The sequence below is a fragment of the Polyodon spathula genome, chromosome 4 (assembly GCF_017654505.1).
Source record: "Polyodon spathula isolate WHYD16114869_AA chromosome 4, ASM1765450v1, whole genome shotgun sequence".
In the NCBI taxonomy this organism is placed as follows: Eukaryota; Metazoa; Chordata; class Actinopteri; order Acipenseriformes; family Polyodontidae; genus Polyodon; species Polyodon spathula.
In genome coordinates, this window is record NC_054537.1 from 59,530,453 (window position 1) to 59,551,303 (window position 20,851).

Genomic DNA, 20,851 nt, shown 5'->3' on the forward strand with positions numbered 1-20,851 from the left:
TTAACTCCTATAAATGTCAAAACAAGACTGGGATTGAATAATCCTCAACCCCTTCAGTGTCGCATCCCTTGTTTCAGATGGAATATTAACAGTCTTTACTAGTAATGAACACCAGCATAGAGAATTAAAACAGAGGATTTGAAAAAGTACAGTACATTCAAACCCAAGCCTAAGGGAATGCCAAGATCATGCTCCATGTATATTGCACACAAGACAAATCCATCACTGACAGAATAGGAATTGATTTGTATCTATTCTGTAAAATAATCCTAATTAGTCCCAAATTACAGAGAAAGCAATGAGTAAAAATTGTGTTTCTTAAAAAAAAAAAATCCATTCTTTCTATCTGCTACTTGTTCGATAATGAGATTCAATTGATTGCTCATTTGGTAATTGGATTTGTTTTTGCTCCTTTGTTACGCTTAGTTCAAACAGTTAAAATGTTTGCCTCACATTGTGGGAATGTTGTCATAAGTTCCACTGAGTTTGCAGACGAAAATGGCAGGGTTTCCACGCTGCTTAGAAACTCAAAATTCTCTCTCCACTGTCATGACTTATGTGACCTAGCACACGCATACCATGCACATACTCAAGCTATATGAAGTGTGCATCTAAAACATTGTACGACTTTAAATCATGTGTAAATCACCTTCTCACGCTAAAAAGCTGTACAGTTGACCAAAATTTTTTTGCTTTGAAAGTCGTACCTTATGCTTATGAGACTTCAGCAAGGAAAATCCTGTATGTGATGTAATCTTGCACAACTTTCCACTATAACTAAAGGCCGTACCAAGCAATCCTTTATTATCTGAGACCTACTGAATTTAGCCCTGGCAAGCTTCTTTGACTGAACAGGAGAAAATAAACCTTCAGTATGAGGGGTGTAGAGACCTCTTCATTCAATGTTTCAAATTATTGCCATTTGAATGATAGTGCTTTATAGTTTAGTTACTCTTGTAAGGTCTATAAGATTATACAAAAATACTGAAGCTACTCGAAATATAAAAATGCAGTCCTTTGAAATAAATACATAAATAACGAAGCCCTTTCCAGAGCACAGATATTTTTTTCATCCTTTTACTCTTGTTATCTTCGTGTTTGGTGATCGGATAGCTGATGCTTTAAGCTTATTTTCTGCTTCTTAGCAACAAGATGCAATCTACTGAACGATGCCTTAAATTGCATCTATCATGGGTATGTACCAAGATAAAAAAAAGTCACTTTTGTATCCCCAAAATGTAATAAATAAGCATAGCTGGGAATTCATTGCCAGTGGCATTATTATTGCTGTGGGCTACAGCACCAGACTTGAGCGACCACGTATGCTTGATTGATCATGTCATGCAAACATAATTTATCAAAAAAAAATCAGTATCCTACTCTAATGGGATTCCACATCAATTCAAAAACACATTTGATGAACCTTGAAACAAAACCGTGGCATGTTCCCAATCAACAAAGTAGAAAATTCAATGTTTGCTGTGATGTGGTGAATTGCAAATAATCAAAACAGGCTTGATGGTCACCCTGGGAGACCTGTAAGTAAAGGTTTAATATTGAAGTTCAGTTCTCACTGGTGACTCGTTATCTCATTTGGCATGGATGAATAATGCATGTCTGCTCCAGACTGCTTTGGTGGGACACAGTAAGATTGTATCTCCCTCTGGGGACAATGCTCTCCTAGAAGTTTGCCAAATTTGCACATTCATTTTGCAGAGTTTACAAGCTGTTTTCTTTTTCTCTTTGGTTTCTTATGCAAAAAATGTTCTCTGATTGGCAAACACGCTCAGTAATCTACAATAGTGCATTATATTAGAGACACCTATAAGCCAACCAGGTTTATAGTCCAAGAGATCTAGACCTCTTACACAAAATTACAAAACCCAACTTTATGAAGAAAAAAAACGATGTTTGATTAATTGCAATAAGAACCACTTGGAATGATTGCAAACATAATAAAAAGGCAAGAGGACAAATCTGAAGCTCTTCACTCTTTAACCAAAATCATCTTCAGTGAGCTTTTCTGCATTTGAAAACAAGATGCTGCATCTCAAGGACAACATAAGCACTGAATATCTTGGGCATGGTAGTCTGATATTGCTTGCAGTGAATACTAATCATTTGAAAGTGAAAATAAAAGTATATTAATAGGCTTTGGAAACTTTATTATTTTCTGACATTACTAATGGACTGATATGAGAAAATGATCTTGTGCCAGACAAATTTCACTAAAGACAACAATTTGTGCATTGAATATTGGGATGGAATGTGAGATGCAGGACTTATTAGCGGGATTGTAGAAAATCCATTTTAGGGGTAAGCCGATGTTGTGAAGATTCAGGGAGTTACATTATTTTACACCATCTTCCCTTAGGCTTGACCAAAGGAGTATCTTAGTCTCAAATTACCTGGCAAACCCTATATTTCAGAAGTTCAAATATATGACAAAGATGCATCAATATCAATATAAAACAACACTGGTAAAGTAAAACAAGTTACTGAATACAGAATAGCTAGATGAATAAAGAATTGATTCAGATAGTTCACAAAGTTACAGAATGTAATAAATCAGTGAAAATAATCAAAGGGTTAAATCAAACAATCAATTATGCCCTGTTTCCACTGCCTGGCACTCCCAGATACACAACAAGGTGTTTCACAGCTCACCCAAGCGGCTGAGCGTGGATGTCTAGCCAGGTTTTCTATTTCATACCCAATGTAACCAAACTGGCTACAAAGGATGTGCACCATCACAAAGCTAGGAGGTGCTACCACTGTGGCTGATTTTCTTTCATATACGTAAAGCACGCATATGACATATTCTTTATTGTATTCACCAAAAGCAGAGAACTTTGTTAAATTGAACAATGTCCATCCTGCTTCGACACACAAGACAAGCATCTGAATTGCCGTTGCTTTTTTTTATTCATGATAAACACAGGAACAAAACCTGGCTATTTGTTTGGCTGTGCTCTTCTTAACCAGATTCCTTTTTATTTGTAATGAGCCTATGGTTACATTTATGTGTTACTGCCAGTTTCTTTAAAACAAAACACAATGCGATCTCACAATCCCCTTCTAGTCTTTGACAAGGCAAGAATTTCTGAGGTTGGCCAGGTTTGGTGAAAAAAGCACAGAAACACTCTTTTGAATTCGTCGGCTAGTCATGGGCAACCAAAGCCTGTAACGCCAGGCAGTAGAAACAAGGGGTTAGTCCTATGGTAACAGTGGAGCAAGGAGCAGTGGTGAGGTTGTCTGTGCTTCTCTGTATCTTCATTTTTTCAACTGCAATCACCAGCAGGAGCCTGTGACATTGTTATTCTATTCAAGGTCGCAGGCAAGCAGTTTGAACTCAAATCCACAGTTGCTCTAAGACAGGGCAGAGGCGATGAAACACAAAAGTCTTCAGTTCCAGTTTGCTGTTGTAGATTGAGCGTCCCAAACTCGGTCTCTCTTGGGTTAATTATTCCAAGTCCTTTAATTAAAGCTTGACATCAGTGCCCTTCATGTTGGTAATGGAGAGACTCCAAAGTAACTTTACTAATAAAGTTACAGGTTTCATATGATTTACACAGTTATGGCAATTCTTAATATTCATGATATTGAAAAGACTGTTCGAGAAGTTTCTAACAAATCCATTGTTTGTCATAGCGGCTAGTTTTCAACACAACCTCTTAAGACAGCCATTCAGCGAGAACTAGTTTGTGCCTGGACCTTACATTTCAATTTGTTTGAAAAACATGTGTGATACTGTGGTGTTGTGATCAATAGGAAGGAAACAGAATTAGACAGCTGTGTACAGCCGTTACAGTCAGCCCTATTTTACCCTGTTTTTCACTGTTTCCTTTATGTATATTTAACTACTGGACAGTTTGTGCTGCATGCATGTAACTTATATTGAATGAAAGGCCACACAATGTTGTTTCATATGTAAGTTGCAACAGGATCAGGCATACTATATGTGGTAGAACTGAGAATATATGTACGAAAAAAATGCTTTTCCAAAAAATCATGTTTGATCATTGCTATATATATATTGTAATCATAGCTGGCCCAGAAAAACAAACAAACAAACAAAAAAAAAACATTACACCATTGAACTTCAATATGTCATGTGACAGAAATACAATGATTCTTGGTTGTAAATCTCCCTCCCGACCTGTGAGGGCGCTAAGCAGCGACAACAGAGTTCCCTGGATGGGCTGGTTTCTTTCCCAGGGTTTAAGGGAAATCGCACAGCTAGAAAGGGGGCCGGACTCCGTTGCATTAACGCATTGACCCGGAAGGGAAACGACATGGCAGCCGTAGATTGGAGTGGCACTTGTTTACCAAGAGGGGGGAAAAAAATTAAGAAAATTGGACGAAAAACAACTGTTTTATTTGCACTTTTACCAACCGAGCATAATCACAACTTCGTTAAGAATATGGAACTGTGATGAGTCAAAGGGATTTTGGTCTGTGATTCAGCCTCCCGACAGTAGATGGCATCAAACCAACTCGGGACTTCCCTTACCAAGATCTCGTGACCATGGCAAAAGTCATCTTTTTGAGGGGCGGCACATTGGTGAGGGGTGGAAGTACGAGTATGTAAATTCCAGCCACTGGAGTCAAGTGAAGGATAAGGACACTTGTCAGTTGGGGATTGGTGTTCCACTGACTACAGAGGCGGGACATTACATACTAAAGGGAACGTACTACTGTGTTCGGGGTTGGTCCGAAAGTAAAATAGGAGGAGTAACAGGTGGAGGGAGAGACTAGTTTGGTGCAGCGGGATTTAAAAAAAAAAAAACACTAACATTTCTTTTGTCTTTTTTTGTTTATGTATGGTTCACCATGAAGATGATTAAAGACGAGTTCTCATGGTCTGTTTTGGATTTCTCCCCTGCACTCCTTCCCTCACACCATTTTGTTTTCTTTTGTTATTTAATTATTTTGTTGTGTATAGATAATACAAATAAATTATTTTATTTCTGTACACATAAATTACTGTCTGGACATTCCATTTAATACACTCTCGCCTCACACGTGGTGTCAGAGTGAAAATGGATCCAGCTACAGTTTTGGCAATGTTTAGGGAGCAGGAGGAGAAGCGAGAGGAGAGAGAGACACGGCACCAGGAATAGTTCGCCCAGTTCTTTGGACAGCTGGTGGAAAAACATACAATATCAACATCAGAGAGAGTGGTTGCCTGGATGTTTGCAGCTCAGCCAAAGCTTCAGAAGATGACCTCGGAAGATGATCCCGATGCTTTCTTGATTACTTTTGAGAGAGTGGCAGAGGCTGCAGAGTGGCCTAGGGGACACTGGGCCATGAAATTGGCACCCTGCCTGACAGGGGAAGCTCAGGCAGCGTATCGAGCCCTGACGGCCACGAATGCAGGGGACTATGTTAAAGTAAAAGAAGCCATTCTCTCACGCCTCGGGATCACGGAGGAAACATACCGGCGCCGTTTTCGGGAATACCAGCTGTCCAAGGGATCTTTTAGATCAGTGCACCCGGTGGCTGCGGCCAGAAGAACATACACCCCAAGAACTGGTGCAGAAAATAGTTATAGAACAGTTCACGTCTATACTACCGCCAGGGAATCGAGAGTGGATTAAGAGGAATCGACCTACCACTCTCAAGGATGCCATCCTCTTGGCGGAGGCCTACGAAGACGCGAACGAAGGCGCCGGGTCAGACCCCACTCCTGCCCCTAAACTAACTCGGACCAACCAACCAATGAAGCCCAGAGGGGGTTACCAGACCTTCAGACCATGGAGGTCGAGGTTAGCCTCATCCTGGGCGAGAAAGAATCCCCCTAACCTGCCGGTCGCGGACTCGCAGGACAGATTAACTCCGTTGATGCCTCCTAACCAAGTGTGCTACCAATGTAATGAGCCTGGACACATTGCCAGGAATTGTCCAGTAATAAAGGTGGACCTGGCGACAAGATCCTGGTCAGCAGTAACAGGTAGGAACACTGGGGAATGTCGGGAGGGCCCTTATCAGTTAAGAGTACAGGTCGGGGGAAAGAGTACTTACGCATTTGCGGACTCTGGGTGTGCACAAACATTGATTCGGCAAGCTCTCTTGGATGGGGTAGCCTGGGAGCCACAGGGTAAAGTGGCTATCTCCTGTATTCATGGAGAAACTTTATCCCACCACTAAAGTTAGACTTATTGTAGGTGATTATTCAGCTTATGTTAAAGTGGCTGTAGCGCAATGTTTACCATACCCTGTTCTCCTGGGAAGAGACTGGCCGTTTTTTGATCGTATTTTAGGTCGGGAAATGGTCTTAGTTTCTACCAGGGGACAATTAAAGCAACAGGAGAAAACAATTGGCGAGATTTTTCCGTTGCAATCCGATCTGTTTAACCCTAAAATCCGCCCAAGAAAAACAAAAAGAGAGCGTCGGGTGGAAAAATATGAGGGAACTCTGAGACGACAAGGGGAGGGGTCTGACACAAAAGTAAACCAATCGCTTAAATGGCAAGGAAAGGGAGTAGGTATTCAGTGTAACCGGGGCTGCGAGGTTACTGAGGTGGAAGGTCATGTAATAAAAGACACTCCTCTCTGTGTACCTAACCATTGGGACCGAGATATATGAACAACAAAATGATCCCATGTTATGGTATGCTTGGAAACAGGTCAGATATATCAAGGGGAAGGATATGCAGGAAGGAAAACCGGTGGTATTTCCGCATTTTTCTGTATCTGGGCACTTATTATATAGAATAAGCCGGGCTCCCGGGACGGGACAGCTCGTAAAACAGTTATTGGTTCCTAGGCCTTTTCAGTCAGAAGTCATGAGATTGGCGCATGACATTCCATTTTCAGGTCATTTGGGAACTGAAAAGACTCAGGAACGAATTCTGGCCCGGTTTTTTTGGCCTTGGATTTATGGTCTTGTGCGGAAGTATGTATCGGAGTGTCCTGAATGTCAATTAGCTGACCCTAAGTCAGTTCGCTCCGCACCTCTGGTTCCACTTCCAATTATTGGGGTACCATTTGAAAGGATTGGTGTAGATTTAGTAGGCCCTCTGGAGGGAACAGAGTCAGGATATCGTATATTTTAGTAGTAGTGGACTACGCAACGAGATATCCAGAAGCTGTTCCCTTACGCTCTATGAATGCAGTAGCTGTAGCGAATGAATTGGTAAAAATATTCTCTAGGGTGGGAATCCCGAAAGAAATTCTCACTGATCAGGGCACTAATTTTATGTCAGACTGTATTCAGCAACTATATAAATTATTGAAAATCCATTCAATTAGAACCTCAGTTTTTCATCCTCAAACGGATGGGCTTGTTGAACGATTTAATCAGACTTTGAAAAATATGTTGCGCCGCTTTGTAGGTAAAAAAAAACACAATTGGGCTAAACTGCTTCCCTACTTGCTCTTTGCAGTTCGCGAGGTACCACAATCCTCAACGGGGTTTTCCCCGTTTGAGCTCTTGTACGGTCGGCAGCCGCTGGGTATCTTGGATCTCATAAGAGAAGGCTGGGAAGAACAGTCAAAGGAGTCTAAAAATGTAGTAAAATATGTGTTGCAGTTACGCGATCGCTTAGAATTAGTCGGTCGATTGGCATATGACAATCTCAAAGCGGCACAGCAGAAGCAGCAACAAAGCTACAATAAAAATGCAAGAATTCGGAACTTTCGACCTGGAGATAAAGTGTTGTTATTGTTGCCCTCATCGGAATCTAAGTTGTTTGCTAAATGGCAGGGTCCCTTTCAGGTTATTCGAGCAATTGGTAAAGTCAATTATGAGATCCGACAGCCTGGGCGTCGGAAAGAAAGTCAAATTTATCATGTTAATCTCCTGAAACCGTGGAAAGAACGGGAAGTCCATTTTATATCTCCTGTACAGGAGGGAGAGGATTTTGGACCCTCAATTGAGCCAGAGTCAGCAATTGAGGTCCCGATGGGGGAACAATTAACTCCTGATCAGCGTGAAGAGGTAAGCAATCTAATTAATATGTTCAGTGATGTGTTTTCTAACGTGCCTGGAAGAACGCATTTGATCGAACATGCTATTATCACTCCGCCAGGTCTAAGAGTTAGACAGAGACCGTATCGCATTCCAGAGAGTCGGAGAGATTCTGTTCGAAGGGAGGTGGAGTGTATGTTGAAACTTGGGGTAATTGAACCTTCCCGAAGTGAGTGGTGTAGCCCAATAGTACCAATAGACAAGCCAGATGGGTCACTACGATTATGTATCGATTTTAGGAGGGTGAATGCTATCTCCAAGTTTGATGCATATCCCATGCCTCGAGTAGATGAACTCTTAGACAAACTGGGGCAAGCTCGGTTTATTTCAACTCTGGATCTGACGAAAGGATATTGGCAAATTCCATTAACGAAAGCCTCTCGTGAGAAAACGGCATTTTCAACCCCAGAGGGTCTTTTTCAATTTTGTACTATGCCGTTCGGACTTCATGGAGCGCCTGCTACTTTTCAGAGACTAATGGACAGGGTTTTACAACCTCATCGAGAGTATGCAGCTGCGTATATCGATGATGTAGTCATTTATAGTTCTTCCTGGAGAGAACATTTGACTAGATTAGAAGCCGTCTTACAGTCTCTGAGGAGGGCGGGGCTCACAGCGAACATGGCAAAGTGCGCTATTGGAAAAGAAGAAACTAAATATTTAGGTTTCATAATGGGTAAGGGTAGAGTGAAACCGTTGGTTTCAAAAGTCCAGGCTTTGTTGGATTCACCGGTACCTACCACGAAAACCCAGGTGAGATCACTGTTAGGGTTGGCTGGTTATTACCGCCGCTTTATTCCACACTTTTCCACTATAGCCGCCCCTCTCACTGATCTCACTAAAAAGAACGCTCCAAATAAAATTAAGTGTAGTGCAGCATGTCAGACAGCCTTTGAATCTATTAAAACTAATTTGAGTCAGGCCCCAGCATTAATAAGCCCGGATTTCAGCCGAGAGTTCGTCCTGCAGACAGATGCATCGCAGACTGGTCTGGGGGTGGTTCTGTCCCAGGAGAGAGATGGTATAGAACACCCGATACTATACATCAGTCGGAAGTTACTGCCCAGAGAACAGAGGTATTCGGTAGTGGAGAAAGAATGCCTGGCAGTGAAATGGGCAGTGGAATCTTTAAAATACTATCTTCTGGGACGACCTTTTGTACTCATCACAGATCACGCTTCTTTAAAGTGGTTAGACACGATGAAGGATTCAAACGCTAGGATTACGCGGTGGTACCTGGCGCTCCAACCCTTCGCCTTTCAAATAAGGTATCGTGCGGGTAAGTTACATCAAAATGCTGATTTTTTTTCCCAGGAGGGAGGGAAAAGGGAAGGGTTAGAGGTTTCCGAGTGTTCCTTCGGCTCCACTCTGAGGGGTGGGATATGTGATGAGTCAAAGGGTTTTCGGTCTGTGATTCAGCCTCCCGACAGTAGATGGCATCAAACCAACTCGGGACTTCCCTTACCAAGATCTCGTGACCATGGCAAAAGTCATCTTTTTGAGGGGCGGCACCTTGGTGAGGGGTGGAGGTACGAATATGAAAATTCCAGCCACTAGAGTCACGTGAATGATAAGGACACTTGTCAGTTGGGGATTGGTGTTCCACTGACTACAGAGGCGGGACATTACATACTAAAGGGAACGTACTACTGTGTTCGGGGTTGGTCCGAAAGTAAAATAGGAGGAGTAATGGGTGGAGGGAGAAACTAGTTTGGTGCAGCGGGATTTAAAAAAAAAAACACTAACATTTCTTTTGTCTTTTTTTGTTTATGTATGGTTCACCACGAAGACGATTAAAGACGAGTTCTCATGGTCTGTTTTGGATTTCACCCCTGCACTCCTTCCCTCACACCATTTTGTTTTCTTTTGTTATTTAATTATTTTGTTGTGTATAGATAATACAAATAAATTATTTTATTTCTGTACACATAAATTACTGTCTGGACATTCCATTTAATACACTCTCGCCTCACAGGAACACTGAAGAGATTTTACATAGAATTTTACATGCTCAGGCCATGGTCCCATTACATTCTGTGGAACTCTGTAAAGCAGTTCCTGATTGGCACAAACACAATGGATGAAACTCTCTCAGTCTCGCTCTCACGCTGTCTGTCTCCAAGCCTGCAGTTCTCTAGCGCTCTGTCTCTCACTGAGCTATGTATGCGGTTATTGCGGTTATTGCTGGAAAACTGAGATTCTAAGCTTTACAACGATAGCGGCCCTTTCAGTCTAGCTAAGCTGTGAACTCTGTCACATGATGAGGGGCGATCGTAGTTCCGGCTTGGAGTACCGCATACATAGCGTAAAGGAATATCTCCTAGGTGGCTAGGAACCATCTGGGCACGGGCGCTCTTACAATCAATGGGGCTGAGTGTAAGGAGCAAATAGAGGCCTCCTCGGGTTCTCCCACATGTTTAATTCCTGTGATGAATCTTCGCTCTCTCGTATATAACATTATGTTTTGGCATGAAGTGTTCATCATATTTATTCAGTAAAACACTATTTATTTTCATCCCTGTCGTTTTCAAATTTAAACGATTTGTAAATATGTTCGGCATCCGGCCCCATTGCATAGAGAAGTTCACTAACCTTGACAGAGAGCCTTGTCGCTGTTCTGTGTCTGTTAAAATGCTGCTTGAGCCAGTCAGATGGTCTAAAAAAGTTTATCAGCTCTCTGGAGGGTGAAACTTTGCCATGGCAAACTTGTATCTTACTGAAATGTCCGTTACTTTTTAGGGATCCGAACTTATGACACCATGTAGCGTTGTGGTCAATAGGAAAGAAACAGAATGAAACGGTTGTGTGTTCAAGTTCAACTGCTCTGTATTCATTATATCTTTACTGTATCACACACCATGTCATGGCAAGAAGGTAGCCCGTATATTTGAAACCATACAGCTTTATTAACATCAATAATACAAACAATAACATGCTATCACAGGTACAATGTTCTAGAAACTTTCTCAAACTCAGCATGTTTTACGGAAATATTACCAACATATTTGAAGCCTAGTTACTTTTTTTTTTAAGTGCAGGCAAAATCCAGATTGTAATGATGCTGTCAATGATGATGAAGTACAGGGCAGTTTTAATAGCATTTGTGCCTTTTAGACTCTGTAACAAATCTATATTCTTTGGTGATATGCGTTATGAACTCTATTCAACCAGAATTATTATGAAGCACTATGATCAGAAATTACACCCACCCCTCGTTACATCGCCCCTTGCTGTACTGCGGATTCGGATATATCGCGGTCCTGGAGTTGGCTCCCCATTTTTACTGTCTAACTGCGCATGCCTTAGCTGCACTATATATATATATATATATATATATATATATATATATATATATATATAGACAATATCACTTAGAATTAGTTTGTTTTATTTTGTACTATACATTAAACTAAAATATACAGAACCATTAAAAACAAAGCATTAATATTGCACTGTTATCATATACACACGCATTGCACAGTAACACAAAGCAAATTAAGTATCTAGCAATGCACGAGCAAAAGTCATAAGGCAGTGACGTCAGCTCCCTAGCCACAAGCTTCCTATGCTGGGAATGGATTCTTTCAATACAGCGGTTTGGGCATCTGATAAAGGAGAGGAAGATTCAAAAAAATAATTGGAGACTTGTGTTGATGAGAAGCATTGCCCTTCGTAAACGCTGTGCTGTTTATTATACAAAAAATGAGAAAAAGCAGGTTGCGTAAAGGATTTGTTTTGGACCCTGACGTCCATGACAAAACGAGGGAGTGGTTGTAAGGTATTTGTTATTAGCCTATTAGTTCTCTCGATATATCGTGGCCCTTGATATATAGTAGATTTGTATTGGACCCTGTAACAGGGTGAGCAGCCCTGTACAGTGTTTATTTTAGAATGGGGTCTCCCCCTCCACCCCTGTGTTAGTTTGTATTTGTTTATTATTTTGCATGACGGCACAGCCGTGCATTTTTGTGTTATTGTTTTAAAAATGTATTTGTGTACAAATGACGACGAACCGCCGTGCGTTTTGTTTTGCAGTGTGGATGGGAAGCCCCATCCACTTATTTAAAACCCGTGCAGAAGGTGTCCCTCTCCTGAATTAATTAAGTGATTAATTTATTGCTAATTGGGAGATGGTCACCTGTATAAATACCTGCAGCTCTCTCCGTCTTAGAGGAGGGTGTTCAGAAGAGCCGAGAGCCGAGAGCCGAGAGCCAGAGCCAGAGCCAGAGCCAGAGAAGCCGAGAGCCGAGAGCCGAGAGCGATTTAAAAAAGAATAAGGATCCATGAAGGCTACTGCCCAGCCGGACCTTAGCATTTATTTTGTGTTTGTGATTTATTCTGTTAAATTGTTTTATTTCTGCTCAGTGAGCAAGTGTTTATTTTTGTTTCATATATATATATATATATATATATATATATATATATATATATATATATATATATATATATATATAACTTAATATCTTGTATATTTATATATTAATTAACCGTACCTCTGTTCTGGTTGTGCTTCCTTCTGGTCTGGGTCACCGCAACGCCGTTTCCTGCCACAGACCCCGACACCCGTGATATATCGAGTGGGTGATATAGCTGGTGACATTTGAAATTGGAAATCTCTCACAAGCTCACTGTTCTCATGTTGTTTAAACTTCACGGACACTTCAAGTTACTTTTGAGTGTCAGTGTTCTAGCTAAAGAATAGAAGTGTCATTTAATAAGTTGTGACATTTTTGACTGATGCATTATCAACAGCAATAGTAATTTTACATTTTTAGAACAATATTATGAATATGTGATTCATTAAAATAACCCCTGTTAAAGCTTTGTGAATTTTTTTTTTTTTTAATTTCAATTATATAGTACTGTGACAGAAATACAATGAGTTCTGGTTGTAAATCTCCCTCTCGACATGTGAGGGTGCTAAATAACGAAAGGAAAAGTATTTGGACGGGCTGGCCTGACAGTTCATTTCCGAGGTTGGGAAGTCGGTCAGCCTGGATGGAAGCGAGAGTCTGTTGCAGGAACGTATTGACCTGGAAGGTAAACGAGGTAGCAGCTGCAAGCTATAGACGCAGCTGGAATTGTTTACCAAGGGATCATGCGGGGTAGCATAAAAGGGGCCAGAGAAACACTAATCTTTTCCTTCACTTGGGTTGTATACGTAAACCTGGAAAGACTGAGAGCTGCAGTAGAAACTGCCGAGGAATATTCTTGAGTGTTTGTTTGTTTTGAGTGTTAGTAATTGTCTTGTTTATTGTATCACTAGATAGCTAAACACGTTCCGGAGCTGTTGCTTTTAGGCCAGCACAAGCCAGAACTGCACTGCACAAACTGTCACTAAATAACCTGTTATCACCCACCATGAGCACTACTACACGCACCCGGGATTGGTGACCCTGTTTTAGTATTGTGGGGCGGATAACGTTTATTGTTTGGGACTGTAAACCCGTTTGTTTGGCTCCGCGCATTACACATTGCTGTTTATTGCCAGAGCGTTTTTCTTTTGTTGGTCACCAGACCCGGATTATAATTAAAACCCTAATTTCCTACCGGATTACAATTGTTTGTGATTTCTTTTGCACTGCATCACCTATACACCTGTTCACAATCACCAGCCAAATTGCCAGTACTTATAAATCATAAGTGTGCCAGTAAATGCATAGTACTGTAAGGAATTTCCTGATCTGCAATGATCTACTCTAGGCCCATCATAAATAGATGAACATAATGAACTACTAATTATTCACACATAGAGTGAATTATGGTCTTTAAATTATCATGTGAAATCAATCTTTACACCAGAACTCCACAGTCAAATTACCAGTAGCTGTATTAAAGGTTAACAATCTATAAATCAACAGCGTCTTTTATGGATCTGTTTCTGCTAGAAGACGATTGATTTAGTTAATTTTCATTTAACATGAGTACGCTACTTGTCAGCCAGAGGCACAGCCTATTAAAATCTGACTCTGCTTTTCTTTGTAAATGTGGGCAACAATTCATCAAGAAATACATGCTGTTATAAAAGCAGACAGCTTAATATCAGATTGGGAACATGCACTAGGGACATTCTTAATATACAGTACAAATAATACAAGGTACCAATCTTAGCTTTGGGGCACAGCTGGGATGAGGGACTTGTATTTAAAGTGGTTGTAGCTAACAAAATAATTCCATCCATTTTCAATTCATGCACTTGACTCAATTCATGCACTAACTTGTGTTAGATTTCAAAACTAGTTTAAAATAATTTCTGATTCATGCGTTGTTGCTTTTAGTCTTGCACTTTTTTGTTGATGTTACCTGGAGGGAAATTGTCTTCACCCCATCAGGGTCTTCTTTCCTGTCAATAACTAACTAACTGCTGCCCCACATTGCTGATATTCCTTTCAGCCAGTAAGACACTTTGATCCCTGAAGACAAAGCTGCAGTGAAATAACGTAAGTGAGGCAGCAACAGATTTCCTCAAAGGCAAGACGAGCAAACTAAAACTTAACTCTTTATTTAACTCACATGTATTAAAAAATGTTTAATATCTCTTTTGTTAAATCAAGACATTTGGAAATGACTTGATTTTCAGATTTTGCTAATAAATGGAAATAGATTCCATGGGTTAATTGGCAGGGGTTTATTTGATGAACCCACAGTTTTCAGTTTAGTACCTGGACAGATATTCTTGAGCCACCTAATTTAAACCACAAAACTTGTTTCTTCTGTCCTTTTTTAATAACAGTTGCCCATTTTCTAAGCGCAATTTTTTAGCATCAGTATTTCTATTATTAATGTTAGGACACTCCATTACTGCATTTAAAAAAACAAACAAAAACTATATTTATGACTATAGCTTTTGGAGTGTAATTAATAAAAAGGTATATATTATATAAAAAAAACCTCATAAAGGTTTCTCGGTGTTGGGGTGCTAGCAGCATAGTGGTTCTTACCAGGTTTAAAATCCTGTTATGTGTATTCGCTGTCATTCTCTGTTGTTGATTCTGCTTAGATCATTATTAGAATTTCAACCAATTGTAAAAGCTGAGTTTCTGAAGTGAAGTTGTTTAAATAAAATGCCTCTAGGTCATTTTCTATCCCCCCTGGTACAGTGATTTTACACAGTGATTTCCTATTTACCAAATGACAGTTATCACAGTTGTAGATGGGACAGATATTGCAGTTGCACACCCCTAGTGGTCATTTCTAAAACCTTCAGAGATCAACTTTTAGAAGTAGTTGAAAAATAACATTTGTGCTGCAGTAGTAAGTGGACCGGGTAAATAATGACCTAAGCACAGATAACAAAAAGATAATGATAGAGAACAGACGTCATATTAAACGGGTACCTAAAATGTAGATCATATAAATACTTCTATAATGTTTCAATTTTTGAATGTACCAGTAGAGGGCAAAATTGTCTGCCAGGGATAAGAAGACAGTTGTATAACATTTCCTGAGAAATGCTAGCATGAAGCCTCTAAATGCATCAGAAGTACTGTTCATGAGTTCAACTTGATTTTCTCCCTCAGCAGTCAGGTGTTTAAAGAAAAAATATATACAAAGTATGTATAACATTGGTCTTTCTGCAGAGGACAATTTCTTGCTTTACCTTACAGAAATTTCTTTACCCAAACCTTCAATCTCAGTCAATTAGGTCACACCCAAATCTGTCCTGGGAAGGGCGACAATCACATAACACATAGCAAGCACTTTTAAGCACTGTAAAGCCAAGCATGCATTTGAGATCTTTTATTTTAAATTGCAAACAGAAATGTTGTACAGTTATGAGACTTTCGCTTTAAGAAGGCGGTCCTGGAAGGATCAACACTCATGTGTTACAACATGCAACAAATCTTTAAACGTTTGCAGTCTAGTTACATTATAGAATTTGGAAGGAAATGAGTTCAAGATAAGAAAGTGCCTGTGAAATGCAATCTGACAGACTGTAAGCCTTACATTCTGGAACACTAAGGTTTAACATTTTCAGACCTTTGTGGTCCTCATGGCTGCTTGCAGTGAAAGAATAAAGAGACTTTTATTTTTACAAAAATACACAGCTTATGATAGAGATGTCTGGTTTGCAATGTTAATCACTTTAGTTCGGAATATAGCACACAATAGTGGCTTCTATAGTCATAATAGCACACTCTCAATTCCGTATTTCTGTAAAAGAACCACTATGTTGTGAGCAACAGTTGGTTCTATATTGTATATAGTTTTAAGTTTTTACTGATATGGCACACAATTCTGTTCTATATACGGAGTTCCATAAGACAGGTGTCATAGACAGTATTATATTACATTATACAGATTAGGATGTTGTCTGTTAACTCGGACAGCCACACCCCATTGATGATCTTTACCACACATCAAAATGATCTGAATTCATTACTCATTTAAGACCTGAATATAACTGAGAGACAACCAATACTAACAGTTTTGCCTAATTTGTCTAAATTAAAGGTCGCCCTGTAGAATGTCCAAGAACCACATTTAAGAATTTAACATAAATCAACAAATTGAATTATACTTTGTATTCAGTTTTGTTTGGAACAGCCATAGTTACTGCAGGGTATACAATGTTTCCTGCACACATTCATTACAATTTACATGTTTTTTTTTTTTTTTTTTTTTTTTTTGCCAGCAGCACTACAGAAATCAAGTTCAGACAAACTTAATAAATACACAATTTACAGGTAATTAAGGTAACTCTGTTTCATGCTTGTTTTTATAATAATCACTCATTATCATAAATCAAGTTAATGGTGGACAATTCCTTTAAAGTTTTGAGGATTTTTAATAGCAGTTTGTTGCATCTCTCAGGAGGCAGAAAGGTATAATAATGAATTAGTGTAGAAGGAACAAACTGTAAACCCGCACTAGCTCCCTGGCAAGAAAGTGCCTTCCCTGTACTCGAATGTCATAATAGCACTTCTTGCTTCTGCCTGCAGCCTGAAGCTGGCCATGGGTAAAGCAGTGTGCGTCTGAGCAGAGCTCTTGGGGAATGCTGAACCAGTAGAAGAACTCCTCTAGCAGTGTCGATATCATACTGCACCAAGTGAATTTAGCCCACTCCCTCAAGCTAAGCCCCTCAGACTGTGTTCACTGCCACTGGAGTGGTGTCTTGGTTGGTAGCCGGCTGTGGCGTTGCTGGGCTGGTAGGCTGGCAGTCACTGGTATGGGTTGGGCTGACCGCGGGCTGGGGATGGTTGGTGGTGGAGCTCTTTCTGGGACCTTCTGCATGCATCTTGCTGTGAAACTTTGGGAGATGGGTTCCCACCCCTCAATGGACCATCCCGGGGGGTTGGCTGGTTCCCCCAGGATAGTCAGAGTATAGTTCGTGCCCCTCTGGAACTTGAGGCCCCCTCTGGAGGTCCAGCTGCCTGTTGGTCCACCAGTGGAAGTCCAGGCCCAGGTGCCAGTTCTTCGGTCAAGTGTGTAGCTGGACTGTGGTGGACTCCAGGCAGGCCTGCTGACTACCAGTTGCTTGTTGGTACACATCGGGCCACACAAATGTCACGCTCGATCCAGTGTCTACAGGGTGGCGCAGGGATTCCCATCGATGCTGATAGGGACGTGGCAAAGGACCCCTACCGTCCTTCTCCCCACGATCACAGCTGGGCTCAGCAGGCTGGCGCAGGGTGTGGGTGTGCTGTCAACTGTTTCTAGGGGGAGCTGTGGCAGGCTGATATATTTATAACCAAACCCCCCAGACCCCACATCATTGCAACAATTAGTACAGTAATAAGCATACCGTCCAATCAGGAAATCCATGCATCGTTCCCCTAGCTCCTGCCAGCTGCGCCCAACCATCCCCTGAATCCCAGGCCGCATTTCCTGCACTCGGTAATGGTCATTGCTGGTGTAGTTGTATGCATAGTCCCAAACAGTAAAACAAAGCTGCAGACAGGATGATCCCTGTGTGGGCAAACAGCACAGCAGTGGGTTCATGCAATCAGTCCTGCAAACCATTTGCATGCAATGGAATAGCTCAATTCGGCAAAGTCTGCACAGACACACATAAAGTCCTGCTGCCATTCCTTTGTTACAGTATTATAATAATAAAAATAAAATAAAATAAAAATGGAAACAGCATGATATAGAAATTATATATTATTCAAAATATCAACATGCATCTGAATGAAATAGCAATTAACTAATACACAACATCTGGCAAACTGATTCATTAAAATGAAAACATTTTATTCTTGTATAAATGCATTCTGGAATTAGGTATATACTGAGAAAATTCGGTAAAACATTTACGAAAGAACTGTTTTGCAGTCACAAGGCATTATTTATTTTGTGAGTTTTATTTGATTATTTCTGCATTTAAATGGCAAGATGGATAATTTTACAATACACATTTAAGCTAAGTTTTTATCTGAAGAATGTAATTTGTTTGGTAACATGCATAACCCCAGTTCGTGTGAGATATCATGATTATATCACATATAATTGAACAATAACATTTTATAGACCCATGGGCTCTAGTTATACGTTTTTGAGTGAACCTCAAATAACATATAGATGTATATCTAAAAAGGCGTGGGCTACAGTTGCTTCTGAAATAAAACATAAACAAAATGTACCACAACGAATGAAGCGTGTAACTGCTCATTTTAAAAGGTGGAAAGACCTCCTATCTATCACACAGTATCTGTTATGCCATTCAACTGTTGTGTGTAATTTGATGTCACTTTTGCACAGCCAGTCACGTGTTGCAGGAGGCTGGAGCTGTTCCGGGTTGGAGCCAAGGATAGGAAAAAGTATAGGACAAAAATGTCATAGATGGGCGGAGCTAAGACAGGGGCGAGTGCCTGGAGCCCGGAAAGGATTTTCTTTAGATCGCATATAGGCATAGTGGCAAAAAATACATTTTGCAGGTGTTTTTCAATAACTACTAGAGTCTAGCCAAGTTTGAAGAAAGGCGGGAGTAACACTGCTGTGGCTGTCGATAGTCAATTAATTATTGTACGTTCTTCAATAATTGTTATAAAAAGAGATATCGAAAAGGGGTTGTTATATGCAAAATCGTTATATCTATATATACAACGGGATTGTACACATTGTTTTATTTTATTTTTTGTGATAATGCTCTATATAAGTAAAAAGTTATTGTGACACCGTGTCTTCGCGTCTCTGCTGTAAATGAAATCGAGGCAAGAATCAATATATATAGATATATATATAATATATTATATGATATATAATATATATATATAATATATATATATATAGTTGATAAGTCATTCAGCATTTGTATTAGTTTTTTGCTCCACACAGCCATATATGCTCATTAGTGAAATCAGAAGTGAAATACTGACTCATTTTTAAACGTTTCAAAACAAAGAACTCGTGGTCAAGTGAAATGTATGTATCGCACCAAAATAGTTCGCACGTACAGAAGCATCGGCGACTCCATATAGATGAAAGTTCAGTTGTTATTTTATTTTACATATTTTTAAAAAAGCAAAAACCAGACGCTTCACTGCATTCACACCTCCACCAGGGCATCAAAGTGTAAACAAAAATCAAACAATATATATACAGAAGGAAAAATAATACATATTGCACAAAAATTAAGTTCTAAATCTTAAGATACTTAATCATAAAGTGCACGTATATTATAAAAGCATATATATATATATATATATATATATATATATATATATATATATATATATATATATATATATAATACGGCACGTGGCCGAATTTAATGTTTTTGTAAAATTGACAGTGTTAATATATATAACGGGCTTGACTCACCCGAGGTTATTTACCCGGAACATCACTAATGTGCGTAACCGAGTGGCTCATGTGCTAACTAACATTGGATAAAAAAAAAAAATTTATGATAGGAACCAATCTCATTCGAATCCTGAGTAAGCTTAGGAGGAGGGTAGTTGCTGCTCCGCAACTAGCGACAGAGAGGAAAGAGGAAAGAGGAAAGAGGAAAGCGAAGAACGAAGAGGAAAGAGGAAAGAGGAAAGAGGAAAGCGAAAAACGAAAAACGGAGTGTCAGAGAACTGTGCTCACAAATACAGGTTCGGGAAATCCTTGACTAATTTCGTTTACATTTCCCACGGACAGACACATAAACAAAATCAGAGGCACAAGGGGCTGGGAATTGGCACGACGATAAGTTGGGTCCTGTTGTATTTATTTTCTGCAATAATTTAATCGAAGAGTTTTCTGGTGTTGTGAAAAGCGAGGTTTTTTTTTTTTTTTTTTTTTTAATTTTTTTTGTCAGAACCGGTAACTGCAGAACAAGACTACAAATTGCACTTTCTCATTGCCTAGAAGAAAAACTCGACCACGCTTGTTTGTTGTTATTGCGTTTTTATTTATTTATTTATTTTTAATTGATCAGATCGAATCACCGACTTTATTCCTTCGAGTTCCTATCTCTGTGTCAAACTCTACGGAAGGGGTTTACAGCTTCCATCCTTGACTCTGATATTTACTTGTATGTTGTTGACTTTTATGATTTTTTTTTTTTTTTTTTTTTTTGCAGTTGTATTTTTTATTTTATTCTGCAAGCTGTCATTGCACCGTTAAAAAATATCAAGGAAGGAGTACGTAACGGACATTTGAAAAGCAGCCTGAGGGATGAGACTTAAGATGAATTGTTACTAAAATTGAAAACCCAAATTCGCAGTCCTTTTTAACAGGTAAGTTAAGTATCTGATCGTGTGTAGCCAGGCCCGGCTACCTTTGTTACATATGTACGATATGATTTGATCGGGGGAAAAAAGAAAATTTAACTGCATTTTGTTTTTTTTGTGATGAACTGCTTGTTTGAAACCGTATGGACCGCATGCCTTTACATTGGGAGACATTGTTAAGATATCGTTGAGATGTAAATTGGAATGATGACAGTTT

General features: G+C 39.8%; 1 protein-coding gene across 2 annotated transcripts in view; it reads left to right on the forward strand.

Annotated features, from left to right (window-relative positions):
• The first annotated feature begins 19,940 nt into the window (after nucleotides 1-19,940).
• galnt1 (UDP-N-acetyl-alpha-D-galactosamine:polypeptide N-acetylgalactosaminyltransferase 1) overlaps nucleotides 19,941-20,851 on the forward strand; it is a 235,325-nt gene continuing 234,414 nt past the window's right edge. For both annotated transcript variants that reach the window (XM_041248207.1, XM_041248209.1), the window contains exons 1-2: nucleotides 19,941-20,013; nucleotides 20,484-20,640. The gene's annotated coding sequence lies outside the window, so the exon portion shown is untranslated. The remainder of the gene's footprint in view (nucleotides 20,014-20,483; nucleotides 20,641-20,851) is intronic.